At 40.3% G+C, this 13660-nt stretch overlaps 1 long non-coding RNA gene across 1 annotated transcript; it reads left to right on the top strand.

Annotated features, from left to right (window-relative positions):
- The first annotated feature begins 104 nt into the window (after positions 1–104).
- On the top strand, positions 105–6873 carry LOC135265094 (uncharacterized). The gene is made up of 7 exons (XR_010332850.1): positions 105–272; positions 1967–1993; positions 2207–2233; positions 2390–2431; positions 3268–3333; positions 5735–5771; positions 6126–6873. It is a non-coding gene; the product is annotated as an uncharacterized LOC135265094 (long non-coding RNA).
- The last annotated feature ends 6787 nt before the right edge of the window (positions 6874–13660 follow it).

Here is a 13660-nt window from a genome sequence, read left to right as displayed (position 1 = left end):
GCAGCAGAGGTAGCAGGTCTCTTTAAGAAACGTGCCACGCCCCTGTCATGTGATAGAGTGATTGTCCAATGTCTGTGCACGAAGCGTAAAATCTGGTTCAAACCGGTTTCCATCTTATTTTTCTATAAAAAAAACTTTATAAAACATACAGCCGTTATTATTTGACATTTATCGGTCGGTAGTTTTGTACACAAGCGTGTAGTTGTGAACCATCCTATCCAGTCTGCAAAGCCAGATCTCAATTTCAAACGGTCAAGATGCCTAAAAGAAAGGTAAGAAAATATGCAGTGCCTTTTATCTGCTTGGCATATGTTTATGTCATCTCGATAGCCAGTCGTATATTTAGCATTACCAGGTGGTTACGATTTTTAAAGCAAAAGTCCCGTTTGCTAGACGGGTTGCTGAAAATGGTCGTCTTTTGCAACTGGTATCCAGCTGCGTCCTGCTTAGAGGGGAAATAATCCAGCGAGTTGTTAATCTTGACATTTTGACAAAAGGGTGTTTTATGCGATACAAATTCGCGTTGTGACAATTCGTTACGCATCTTCACCGTATGTATTTTAAGATTGCAAGAGCCAGTTAACAGGCGTCACAGCACATTCGGTATTGGCGCGCGGCGCTTGACATCACTATGAGGCAAGCTAGCTGCATAAGTAAAGGATGAACTTAACGTGGTGATAAGCGATTCAATAGCTAACATTAGCGACCTTGCATGAGTTAATTTTAACTAGCTAGTTTCATTCGATGTTTCAGCTACGTCAGTGTCTGAATAATAATTAACGTAAACAGTATCTGTAGCTAGCTACCTATGCACATTAGCTAAAATTCGGAAATCCCGAAAAGCAGAATGTAAATTAATGTCTAATCTAGCATCATGAACGATTTTCCCGTTTTTTGTTTAAGTTCCATTTTATTTAGCTCTCTCGTTATTGAGCTGCCATGTTTGTTTTGCTAGCAGTAGTTAATATAGATAGCTAAAAGTGCAATGGCTTGACGACCAATTAGATCGTCTATATTTGCATTGCACAATTGTTTTTTGAGCTGCTAGCTAACCTTGTTAGCTAATCTATCCAAAGATTACTTGACCAGCAAACATGGTTTCTTTCGTCAATGAAACAATTGCCACCGTTGCCTAACTAATGTGTCCATCGCTAAGGTTTAAAATAAAAAATGCGGTTGGCTTATGGTTGACATTGAACACTAGCATTACCTTCACAAACTTACTGACGGCTAACGTTAGCTAAATAGCAAGGTAATAACATGTTCTTATGTTCGAAAGTGGGCGGTTTCCTCTCTTGACCTTCCTAGTTTGTCAGATAACTTGTGGACTAGATGAGAACAAAATACATTACTTTAAATCGACCAAAATGTTACAAGCAGTTGAATATTTATGTAGAGCTACACCGAAACCATTTTTAAAAGCATAATTCTATTGATGGCATCTGACCGACGAACGCTAGTATGTTCCAAGCTGGCTGGCTAGCTTAGAAAACCAGCAGCCTGATGTCACTGGCGCGCATCGTACTGTCAGAAAATGTAAGAAGGCGCGCAGATGGTGCCCGAGCTCAGATTTGAATTTGAATATGTGCGGGAAAATTTCAACTGTCATCGAAATATTGTAACCGCCAAAGGAAGTTTACGGAAGTGTACTGCTAATTAAAAAAAAAAAGCTTTTCCGTTCACGATGGATGTTAATTTCTGTGATTTTTTTTTTTTTTGTTGCCAGGAGGACATTGATTGTTTTAGGTTTATCTTAAATCATCGTGATTAATTTTCGTTAGCTAACCAAGTACCTTTGGTGTCGTTTTGACACGTTAGTCTAGCTATTATTTTATATATCTTTGTGTGCAATCTTTTTAAGTTCTGTAATGCGGGGTTTCTAACTTTTGTTTGCGCATGTACAGAATGTGGCAACCATTATGACTATATTTACGTGTTCTTTAATTATTTCTGATTTGTTTTCTAGACCAGTGACCCCAAGACGAAGGAAGAGGTTTGTGTGACAAATATTGTTTGATTTTCTTAGCCACTGCCCGTTTGAGTTAATTATGAAATATTAAAATTTCCGTATTTAGCTTGGTCTGTATTTATAATAGAAATAAAGTACTTAATTAAACCATTACCGTTTGTTTTCTTAATTTTATTACTGTTTTATTCATAATTTGCTCTTGACTTTATTGAAATATCTTTAACCCCCCAATTTCAGCCCAGACGTTCGAAAAGGTTGTCAGATGTAAGTACCTTTTTTACTGTTAAGGTTTTCAAACATAGTCTGTAATTACATCATATAATAATTGCAAAATATTTTTTTATGTTTATTTTTTTTATCAGGTTGTGAAGTGTGTGGTGCTTCTCGAAATTGTATGTTGTTTTTTCTTTTTCTCATTAGAAACCTAAACCTGAGTTCAAACCCAAAAAAGCTGCACCCAAGGTATGGAAGTTAACTGTATCAAACCATAAAAATAAAATAAGAATTGTGTGTCGCACCTAATGGAACTTATAGCACATTTGACCAGCTGATGTGCCTTATTGAGCCTCGCATGTTTTAAAATTGTGGCACTTGGCCGATGTGTAGTTAGGAAAGCTATCAGATGGCGGTTTGTGGTAGCAGTGTTAAAAAATGTGTAATTTATAAATAAACTTTCCTGCCCTTTTTGTTATCAGTTGAGATATATCTTCACTTCCACACAAATAAAATAATAAAATGGCTTTTTATTTTTAAACTAAATGAAGTAACCCTGTTTAACACATGACATTATTCTTATATTGATAACCAGCTCCTGTGCATTCTAATAATAAGTCAGTTGTTACACCATATACGACTGATTGTTTTCCACTCTGAGAGAAACAAGACCAGGTCAAAACCTAGTATATGGCTGGACCGAACCGGCCGACCAACTTCATCAGTCAGTCACTCAGTCACAGACACACGCGGTGTAATTTCATCACTCACTTAGTCACAGACATTCGCGTTCATAGGGCTGGCCCCGCTGTTGCGGTCCAGCCAAAAATATTAGAAACTGGGGGGGGGGGAAGGTTAATTTGGGTGAATTTATTTTTGCTTATTTACATTTTGAAATTGCGTGAGCTACCCAGCTTCTTTTCTTGTGGTTTATCCGACCCTTCATGCGTCTGAATGCCCTCTGGTGCCGCTGAGGCTTGTGTGGCTCAGTGAACACACTTTTATTGCACAGGGTCTCTCAGCTTGACATCTGTTTATCCGTGTCAGCTACTCCTTTCTTACATTTTAGTTTATTTATTTTGCAGAAGCCAGCCAAAGCAAAGAAGGCCAAGGATGTCCCCGCCGAAAACAACGATGCCAAGGCGGACCAGGTGTGTGGGAAGCATTTAAGTCTGACTTAAGTCAGTTTGCACTCAGACATGTCTGTTCCCTGGTCTGACCTTAATGGAGGGCAATGTGATGACATTAGACTGCAATTGAGGATCTTATTTAACCCTTGTGTGGTGTTTGGGTCGTTTTCTATGTTTACTAAAAGAACAGTTATACAATTAATCTTTTTTTTTTTCAACCTGAGACTCATTGGCCTTGGTTCATTTTCTGTGAAGAACATGCAGAAGAACACATTTTCATTGAGTGCACACTGCACCCCACCCACCCCTACACATTTATATTACAGAGTGGTGTTCGGGTCCACAGGACCCTAGGGTAATAAAAGTGTGGAAATAGTAAAAACACGTAAACATGGTAAAAAATGAAAAAAAAAACAGGTTTGCTGTGTACCTTCACCCTGTCTTCTCTCTGTCTGGGCCTGCTGTGTGTGTGCGTGTATTAGGTTGCTCCTTCATATTTGCAGCATGTTCCATAGATTGAACATGACCCTCTCCACCGTGTTATTACCATTACTGCCAGATGTCCCAAGCTTAGTCCCATCACCACAGCTGAAACAGGCCTTTCTCTACTGTTGCCACAAAGTTGGAAGCACACAATTCTCTAGAATGTCATTGTATGCTGTAGCATTAAGGTTTCCCTTCACTGCAACCAAGGCCCCTAGCCCAAGCCGCATAAAGACCATTATTCCTCCTCCACCAAACTTTACAGTTGGCACTATTTGGGCCAGTACAATTGGCACTGTGCATTCGGCCACAGCGTTCCCCTGGCATTCACCAAACCCAGATTCATCTGTCAGACTTCCAGATAGTGAGGTGTGATTCCGCACTCCTGAGAACGCGTTTCCACTGCTCCAGAGTCCAATGGCAGTGTGCTTTACACCACACCAGCCGACGCTTGGCATTGTGCATGGTGATGGTTAGGCCTTTGTGCAGCTGCTCGGCCATGGAACCCATTTCATGAAGCTCCCGACGAACAGTTCTTGTGCTGACGTTACTTCCAGAGGCAGTCTTTTTTTGAATTTTTCGTTTTTTTTACGTGCCACACGCACTCAATACCATTCTGTGACCTTGTGTCAGAAAATGGTGAAATTGAATGGTTGTCTTTCCCAAGGAATGAGCCTCCCCGTATGGCTGCCAGTGTGATAAGGATGCAACCTGGGCTGACGCGAATGTCGATTACCCATGTGCAGAAAATCATTCTGGACCACTAATTTGAAGGGAAGGTGTGTTTTTGGAGAGAGGTGTAAGGAGATGGACCAAACCCATTTACATGCATACCTTGGAGCTTTTATCCTTGCTGCTGTTTCCAGAGATCCAGTGGGGAATCCACAGAATGCAAAAACTGGCAGAGCACTTTTCAGTGCAACAATGTCCCTGGAAAAAATTAAATTCCCAGGATTATCAGCTTCCATAACTAAGACACCAGACCAGTTTGGCGTCAGAGAGACAAGCGAGTAAATGAGGTTAGGGTGGGATAAGTGGGTGGGTGCCTTCCCCTGTTTTACAACCCCCAGCCCAACATATGCCATTTAGGGGCCGCTACCCTTCCAGACAGTACAAACTGTCTAAACTCCTGAAATATGGAGTCAAGATCTGGGCCGCCTGTGATGCTGCTTCATGAGAAAAGGCAAAAATGGCACTCTTGAGTGTATATACATCCCACAGGGATGGGAGAATCTGTAGACCGGCATGCCTTTGAGTTCAGTGGGGCTCATGTATCATCTCCAGAGATCAACATCTTGTAAAAGCAATTTTAGATAAATTGTTATGGCTGTATTGTTTTAAAAAACCAATAATGTTGCTGTTCTATTAGACCCATGAACACTGGGTGAATAAAAACACGAATACCACACAAGGGTTAATATTGTAGTCGGTCAGAGTTTAAGATTGTAAGGCAGACTGGGTGATCAGTTTCTGAAAAAGTTTCTTTTTTGTAGTGATGGGAGTGTGAGATTCCAAATATTGGGTTAAGTCTTCATAAGCTGTCAATGACTATAGTGTAAACCAATAAAAAATGAGCTTAGTTTACAATCTGTGGTAATTCATGTTGGCTCCCACCCATTTTGGTGTTAGTAGGGCTTCTCTCCCATCACAAATCTAGGATGTAATGAAAATGTGGGGTTTGTCTGAGAATAAAACTGGACCTTTTACACATCTATCAAATGAACGTATAACAAATGTGTAAATCTGTATGGCAGCATGATTGAGCACGATGTCAGTCAGATGTGTATTACTATAGGTTTTATAAATGGTGAATGTAAAGGTTTAGATTTGTGGTCCGAGCACCTCTGCAGTAGGTCTGTTATTTTACCTGCCACAGTAGCATGTCATAATACAATTGTCAGGAAGGCTGTGGCTCACAGATTTCATTTTAAATATCTAGGAGTAACACCTTCAACAGAGCCTCTGTTCAGCGCCAGGTTTGTCTAATTCTATTCATTTATGGACATAATTCTCACACAAGCAGATGTGCCTCAATATGCAATAGTGTACAGTATGCACAATAAGTATACAATAGCGACAGCCAATTGATTGCACTCAAATAACCACCAATGTAGCATTTTAATTTAAAGAAGGGATTTATGTGGGTCATTGTTGCCCTTGAAGCCCGTGTGTTTTATTCTAAATATGGATTACTGTTCCCTGTCAGCACTTGCATGGGTTTCTGTTTCTCCAGTGCCAGGATGCCAGAGATTTGTGTGCGCCGATGTCACGCAACTCCATCTGTTAACGGTTTTTGTTGTTTTTGTTTGTTTGTTTATTTATTTTCTTAGGCACAAAAGGCGGAGGCTCCAGCAGACACCAAATGAACAGCGTTCACATTTTTCATCATTCTGTGTACTTGGTGACTGTACAGTTGGAAAATTAACTATTTTTTACCAAGTTTTATATAAAAGAAATGCGGTTTTTAGTTCCATTGTTTAGCTTGCATATGATGTATTGAAACTGTGCGAAGGCGGTTCTTGTGTTAGGATCTTTTTTTATGCCATTGTTCTCTTTATTCCGTCCGTATCCTGTCAAAAAAAATGATGTGCCCTTCCTAAATCAGTTTTAAACTGCTGAATGTTCCCATTTTATTTCCTGAATTTTGGTTTTTAAAATACAATTTTAAATACCAAACATTATCAAGGCAGCTAAAAATATTTGTAAAATGATGTGGGATTAAATATTTCGCCAATTATATTTTTTTCTTTTTAAAAAAAATAATATAAATGATACCGGGTGAGTAGTTAAAATGCTTTGGGAAGAGATGAACAGCAGGTTTCTGATATGTGTAGCAGTTCTGAATTATGGTTTCACTGAAAAACAAATATAGATGTGAAAAGAGAAAATTAAGTCAACCCTTATGATTACATTTGGAATGTGAACTTTGATTTTGTTTGAACTGATGAAAATGTATTTTCCTCCCTTATTTTTTCGACTAAAAATAATGTTAAAAGTTTTGGAAGCCTTTGTGATGTCCTCCTAAAAATAATGTTCTTTTCTAGTTTGCGTGATTAATAAAGGACACCACGAAAATCATTTGGTTGGCTTGATTATTTAAAGTGGAAAGGTCCCTGTAGAATGGCATAAAAATGCTGGCTTTGCTAATTTTTTTACTTTATTTTTAATATACTTTGCTGCACACATTCCTTGCATGTATCTTCTTTGATGTATAACCAACTTGCAAGGAACGGTTCCTATTGTGGAGGTATACAATTTTGTATTTAGATCAAAGCAGCCTAATTCAAACCAGAGGAAGACTCAAAACGGGTAGGCATCCCTGGGACTGGAGTGCCAGTTATGTTTCTGGTGTTTGTTCCAAACAAAACATTGCTCAGTTCAGTTGATTTTTATTACTAATCTTGAGTTACACCGATGAGAACCTCCAGCGTATCCTCAACTGTATTCATTAAGCTTAATGATTAATCCAGTCAAGTAATCAGCGTAGATTGGCAATAAAAGGAACAACATCTCTGGCCCTTCATAACAAGGGTGGCCTCTCCCATTATACAGATTTGTCCAGTCTGCAGTGTTTTCGCACTGCTCTATAACGCTTTTTTTTTTCTTTTTCATAAGACATCCATCAGCACTAGGAAAGACATGCAGATAACATTTCCGAAGGCCCTCTGCTCTGAATCGTGGTTGGGCTTTTGCATCCAGTACTTTGTTTAATTTAAAGGTGCCGTTTAGGTGCTTTTAACGGGTGGCACATTTTAGTTTTTATAGTGCCTTACTCTGAGGGTGCTTTAAAGAGATATAATGGGTTCAGAGTTGTGTCGTGGTTTAAGCTGGCTGGAATTAAATTGAACCATTCGGGTCATGTTATATACCCCTTTGTCAGTTTCATTTCTGTATTTGGTAATATATTAATAAATTAAACTGACAGGTTTCCATTGGAAGCCCATTTTAATAGATGGCTCCCATCCATGGCCCTCAATGTGCTGAAATTGGGCATGGTAGGGCAACCAATGCAAAGCCATCAAGCTAAATGAACATTCTGATGGTTCCTGGCTTTTTAAAAAAGCTAAATATGGGGTTAAGTTTAATTGCAGCCTCAATGTGAAATGTTTGTGCAAGTGATGGTCAATACAATGAAAGTTAATATATTTTGAGCAAAGAACTTTGAAATGTGTCTTGTATGAAGATTGGGATGTAAATAAGCAGAATTGCTGGTGGATTTGAAATGAATTTACTCCTATGATCCAGATCTGTAAGATCAGGTGTAACGATGCATATGCATTTGTTTATGTACCCTTTTTTTTTGCTGTTTGCTGTGTAATGTCTGGTTGTAAGAGCACTTAATTTAAAAAATTTGTCTGAGTTGACTTTTTTGTTTCTTTAAAAACTTGTCTGATTTGTATTCTGCCAGTTAGGTATGATGCTGTAAATTTGGAGTCTTGGGGTTGTGTTTTAATGTGGGATATTTTTGAATATCATGTTGTTAATTCTCCAAGACACTGACCACACAAAGTCAAATCAACGGTCCGTCTTTGGTAGAACGTTTTGGGAAATAGACGAAGCCATTCAAGCGTCTTACACTTAACTTAAAAAAAAAACTGAACACTTCACGACAGTTCACACAAATTTGCACTGCTCAACCTTTCTAACTTAACCTGTTTTCACGTTGCAAACATCAGTTTTGACGTTATACATTTCATCTCATGGAAAGGAGGAACCCTTTCCATGAGATGAAATGTATAACGTAAAAACTGTTAATGTTAAATTTCATAGTAATTACTAATACTAGATTGGAGGGCACAGCTTGTCACCATTACAGTACAATCATGTTTATGATTTATTTTTAGAGATAAAAATGAAGATGCATGCTGTTAATGGGTCTGTCAGTTTATGCTAATTTAAGGAAGGATAAGTCAAATCTAGTAGTTAAATAACAAAAGTTGTACTGAAGCATGGAAAATAAGGGAATTGATGACAAAATGATTGAGAAAAACTGCACACTGAGAATCATGAATTAAGCCTCCTCGTCTTGGAGTATTTTTCTCATTTTGGTTTTTAACAAAAAAAAATCCACCAAAAAAGTACCAAACACCAAATAATTTGCATATTCTGAACTAGTAAAGTAGGGAATTGGTTCTGCTTTGCAGATTTTACCATTATTTTAATAACTGCAGTGCTTTTATACTTTATGCTCAAAGTTTTTTTAAAGAAACAGCTACCTCTAGAGTGCAGACACTTCAAAGACATTGTAATGACCAAATAAAACTTATTTAAAAAAAAAAAAAAAAGTTAATTAAGGTAAAATATTCTGTGCTTAAAAGATAACAATAAATAAGATTAGAAGGTACACCATAATTTTAAATTTAAACCACGTGTAAAATTACCTTAAAAGATATATTAAAACTTGTATGTACATTTCTAATGATATTCAAATTTTCTAACTCCTTAGTCCAGATCAGGGTCATGTGGCAACAGGGCAAGCACCTCCCCAGTGACTTCCACCAACTCATCCTGGGGGATCCCAAGGTGATCCCAGGCCAGCCAGGAGACATACTTTCTGGCGTGTCCTAGGTCTACCCCTGGCTCTCCTCCCCAGTGGCCATGCCCGGAACACCTCCAAAGGGAGGCACCCAGGAGGCATCCTTATCAGATGCCCAAACCATCTCAACTGGCTCCTTACAATGTGGAGGAGCAGTGGCTCTACTTTGAGTTCCCCCTGGACAGCTGAGCTCCTCACCCTGTCAAGGAGAGTAAGCCCTGCCACCCTATGGAGAAACCCCATTTTGGCCGCTTGTATTCACGATCTCGCTCTTTCGGTCATTACCCACAGCCTGTGACCATGGGTGAGAGTAGGGACGAAGATCGACTGGTAAATCAAGTGCTTTGCCTTTTGGCTCAGCTCTTTCACCACCACCGTCCGATACAATGCCCGCATTACTGCGGCCGCTGCACTTAGACAGAGGTCGATCTCTGAATCCCTTTTTTCCCCTCACTCGTGACTAAGACCCTGAGATGCTTGAACACCGCTACCTGGTACAGTTGCTCCCGCCTCACTTGAAGGGGACAAGCCAGATATTTCTGGGAGAGGACCACAGCCACAGATTTGCAGGTGCTGATCATCATATCGACCGCATCACACTCAGCTGCAAACTGTTATAGTGCGCATCGAAGGTCACAGTACAATGAGGTCGAGAGGACAACATTATCTGCAAACAGCAGAGATGCCACTCCCATGTCCCCAAACCAGACACACTCCATGCCTCGGCTGCACCTTGAGATCCCGTCCATGAATGCCAAGAACATGAGGGGAGACAATCACCCTTGGTGGTGTCTGACAAGCTTGATTTCATGCCGAGAATGCAAACACAACTCTGAGTACACAGGAACCGAATGGTGCGCAATAGCGACCCCAGCACACCATACTCCTGCAGAATCTCCCAGAAGACACCCAGGGAGCACGATCACATGCCTTCTCTAAATCGACAAAACACATGTAGACTGGATAAGCAAACTCCCATGCCCCCTCAAATATCTGAAAGCAGGTAAAAAGCTGGTTTGCTGTTCTGTGGCCTGGACGACACCTGCATTATTCCTCCTGAATTTGAGGTTCAGCTATCAGTCGTAGCCTCCTATCCAGCACCTTGGCATAGACTTTCCCAGTGAGGCTAAATGCTAGAGGCTAATATATTGTATTTTTTTTTTAGGAATGTGCTGCTGTGAGATTTTTCCAAAAAAATAATCCCTGAAAAGGTACAATTTTCAAATTTTCTTACTTGCAAACTTTTTGCATTCAAAGTTTTTAAAACAACATGGGAAACCCAAATGAAGTTCCACATTAAGAGACCTCATATGTATAGAATTGTAGACTAACCTTGTTAGACTATGATTGGCACAAATCTCAGGTTAACTAAAACATCTGTCAAAGCATGAAACATCTTTATCAAAATGGGGCGACATAGCTCAGGAGGTAAGACCGATTGTCTGGCAGTCGGAGAGTTGCCGGTTCAAACCCCGCCCTGGGCGTGTCGAAGTGTCCTTGAGCAAGACACCTAACCCCTAACTGCTCTGGCGAATGAGAGGCATCAATTGTAAAGCGCTTTGGATAAAAGCGCTATATAAATGCAGTCCATTAAAAGCCAACTGGTGTCTGAGGAAGAACCAATGAATGGATCATCAGTTCTGCTGTGTGTTTATTTCAGTCGGTAGTGGATAGATTAAGGTTTTTTTTCATTCCAGCCCGACAAGACATGATAATGAAGGAACAGGCAGATTAAATTGCAGCATCAAAACAATGATTACAAAATACATAGCTATGTAATTATGGAAACACTTGTGATCCCGCAGAAGAAAGCTCTCAATGCAAACTCAAAAACACCCCCATACATTTACTGCATTGGGGTGGAAATGCTGTAACTCAAGAAATCAAATAAAAACTTGGTTATTGGTTAAATAAATAGTAAGAATTATTGACAACAACAATAATACTATTAATAATACTAATAATAATTAGTAGTGGTAGAAGCAGTACTAATTGCAATAGTCTATCATGGCTAATCTTGCCAGTCTCCCAGTTTGTGCCACCAAGCCCCTGTAGCTACTACTGAAAAACAGCTGCACAACTTGTCTACAGTCATCCCAAGCCTGCTCATGTCACACGCCTCCCTCATCATACATGACTGGCTACCTGTTACTTCTCAAATCAAGTTTAGAACCTTGGCATTAGCCTAACATACCAGTCCCACCACACCCTGCATGGGCAGACCTGTCTAGTCCGCAGCCTTGGGGCGACTGGTTGCCTTGAACCTCATATTCTTTGTTTCATTCCAAAAACCAATGTGCTGAAAGTACAGAGCCTAATCAACAAAAATTGTGCCACTCCAGATACTTACTGACTACACTGTATGTACTTCATTGTGTTTACCTGTAGCAGCCAGTAGAGGGCACAATAAGATTAGAACTTGGAATTTCCTGTGCTGTAGTGAGGCTGTTGAGACTTGCGTTTACGGCATTTACTCCATCCAGCAGGGGTCTCCCTCTCCCTGCTTCACACCTCTAGCGCACCATTCAGCGCACTCTGCAAAAGTAACTAAAGTACACTGTCCCTGGTTCGCAGAGATAATTTACCAGATATGCGAGACGTCCCATTGCTCACCACACGTAAAGTCGTAAAGTTAGACTGATACTGGGTTTTTCCTCTTTTGAGTCCTACAGTCACTTTGTTCCACATAAGAGGGCAGGAGAGCTAGTAAATGGCGTGTGGGCAAGTTTCCGAGATCTTAATTCAGGGGTACTGCAGAGCTTCAGTGATTCACAAAACTGGATCATAGTCTGCCTCCGTCTCATACAAGAATGAGGAATAACAGTTTATACAGAACTGGAATACAACAGTTATTATTTGGGGGTGGGGGTTACTCAGCCTCTTGTGAGTTCAGGCATGAAAGGGTCCTCCCTGTCAAAAGAACACCTGTAATATTCTGACTCACAAGTCCATAGAGAGAAAACAAAGCCTAGAATAATGGCTGTGAAACTGAAACAACATGTTCCCCTCGTATTATAAATGTACAGTATGTAGATAGAGAGAAAGGGAACAGGACCAGACTGGAAAGAGACTGCTGATAGTCTGGCCTGTTAATATTTGTCCCTCGTACAAGAACTTATGTGAGATGGAACGTTGCTCCCGCCGCTCCTTCCGTTAGACTTTGGTCAGAAGGGGGAGGGATTCTATGGTGCAGACCTCCCTCACGCTGTGCTCACATCTATGGTATCCTATACATCACCACCCTCTCTCTACGTGGAGAAAGTTTGCGTGGTGCGCGTGCATGTGTGGTTTTCAAGGTGACCGGGAGCAGAAGCTAACCGTTATAGTCAACGTACCTGGGACAGGCACAATGTCTTTGACTTTTGAAATGCCCTCAGCAGACAGTGGGGGTTTCTATCATTGAACTTGTCTTCTTTATTATTTGTTTGTTTGTTTGTTTGTTTGTTTGTTTAAAAAAAAAATCTTAAGACTGAAGATTACTGCAGTAAATGGGGTTTAGTACTCGCATGGCTCCTCAGACACTGGGAAACTTTTAAAATGCTGAGGAAAACTGACAAAAAAGTTTTACAAAGCATGGGACGGGTTTTTCTGCTTTTGGGGACCAACGCCTGCCCCTCGCAGCACGAACGCTCACAAGTTCCTGCTGTACATCTGCATGCCAGTTTATTTGCTGTTTCTGGTCCCCGGGGAACAAGTGTAAATTACGACAGGGGATGGAGTGAGATTGAGGCATAAGTACAAGCATGCAGACTAATTCGGGCAAAGTCATCAGTCCAGAGCTTGGGGTAAAACAGAGTAAAAGAGAGGAAGAGGAGTTGAAAATGAGGAAGGGGTCAGAACTCACAGTTTATCTGGATGAGGGAAGAAAGACTGGGGGCACTAACTGAGAAGTATTTTTTTCCCCCCGGCAAGCTGTTGACAACATATACATGGATGAGAACACTACACACCAGTTCCACCAGTGTCCTTAGTGCGTTGATTGTGTCCTTTACAGTTAGCTGTATTTTACTAATGACAAAGCAGAGTCACATTATCTCTTTTGTAGCCACTTGCATATTACAAAAGATCCCTTCAGCTGATGCCCAAAAGCATGGACTTCACTGTACGTTTTTATGTTCAAAGAATGAAGGCCCTACTTACACCCAAAAATCCGGTTTCTGGTGTCAATAATGTAATTCTGGTCAGTGTTCCATTTAGGGCTCGTTAACTATAAGAGCAAGTCGCGGTTTGAGGAAAAAGTTCTGAAACGGATCCAAGTCCCCGTTAACTAGTTTTAATAACACAATAATAACTAAAACTTCCTTCAAGCATTGAAACACATACGCACAC

This window comes from Anguilla rostrata, chromosome 1, assembly GCF_018555375.3.
Source record: "Anguilla rostrata isolate EN2019 chromosome 1, ASM1855537v3, whole genome shotgun sequence".
NCBI classification, from domain to species: Eukaryota; Metazoa; Chordata; class Actinopteri; order Anguilliformes; family Anguillidae; genus Anguilla; species Anguilla rostrata.
The sequence above is the reverse complement of the archived record's forward strand: the minus strand, read 5'-3'. Positions and strand labels throughout refer to the sequence as shown.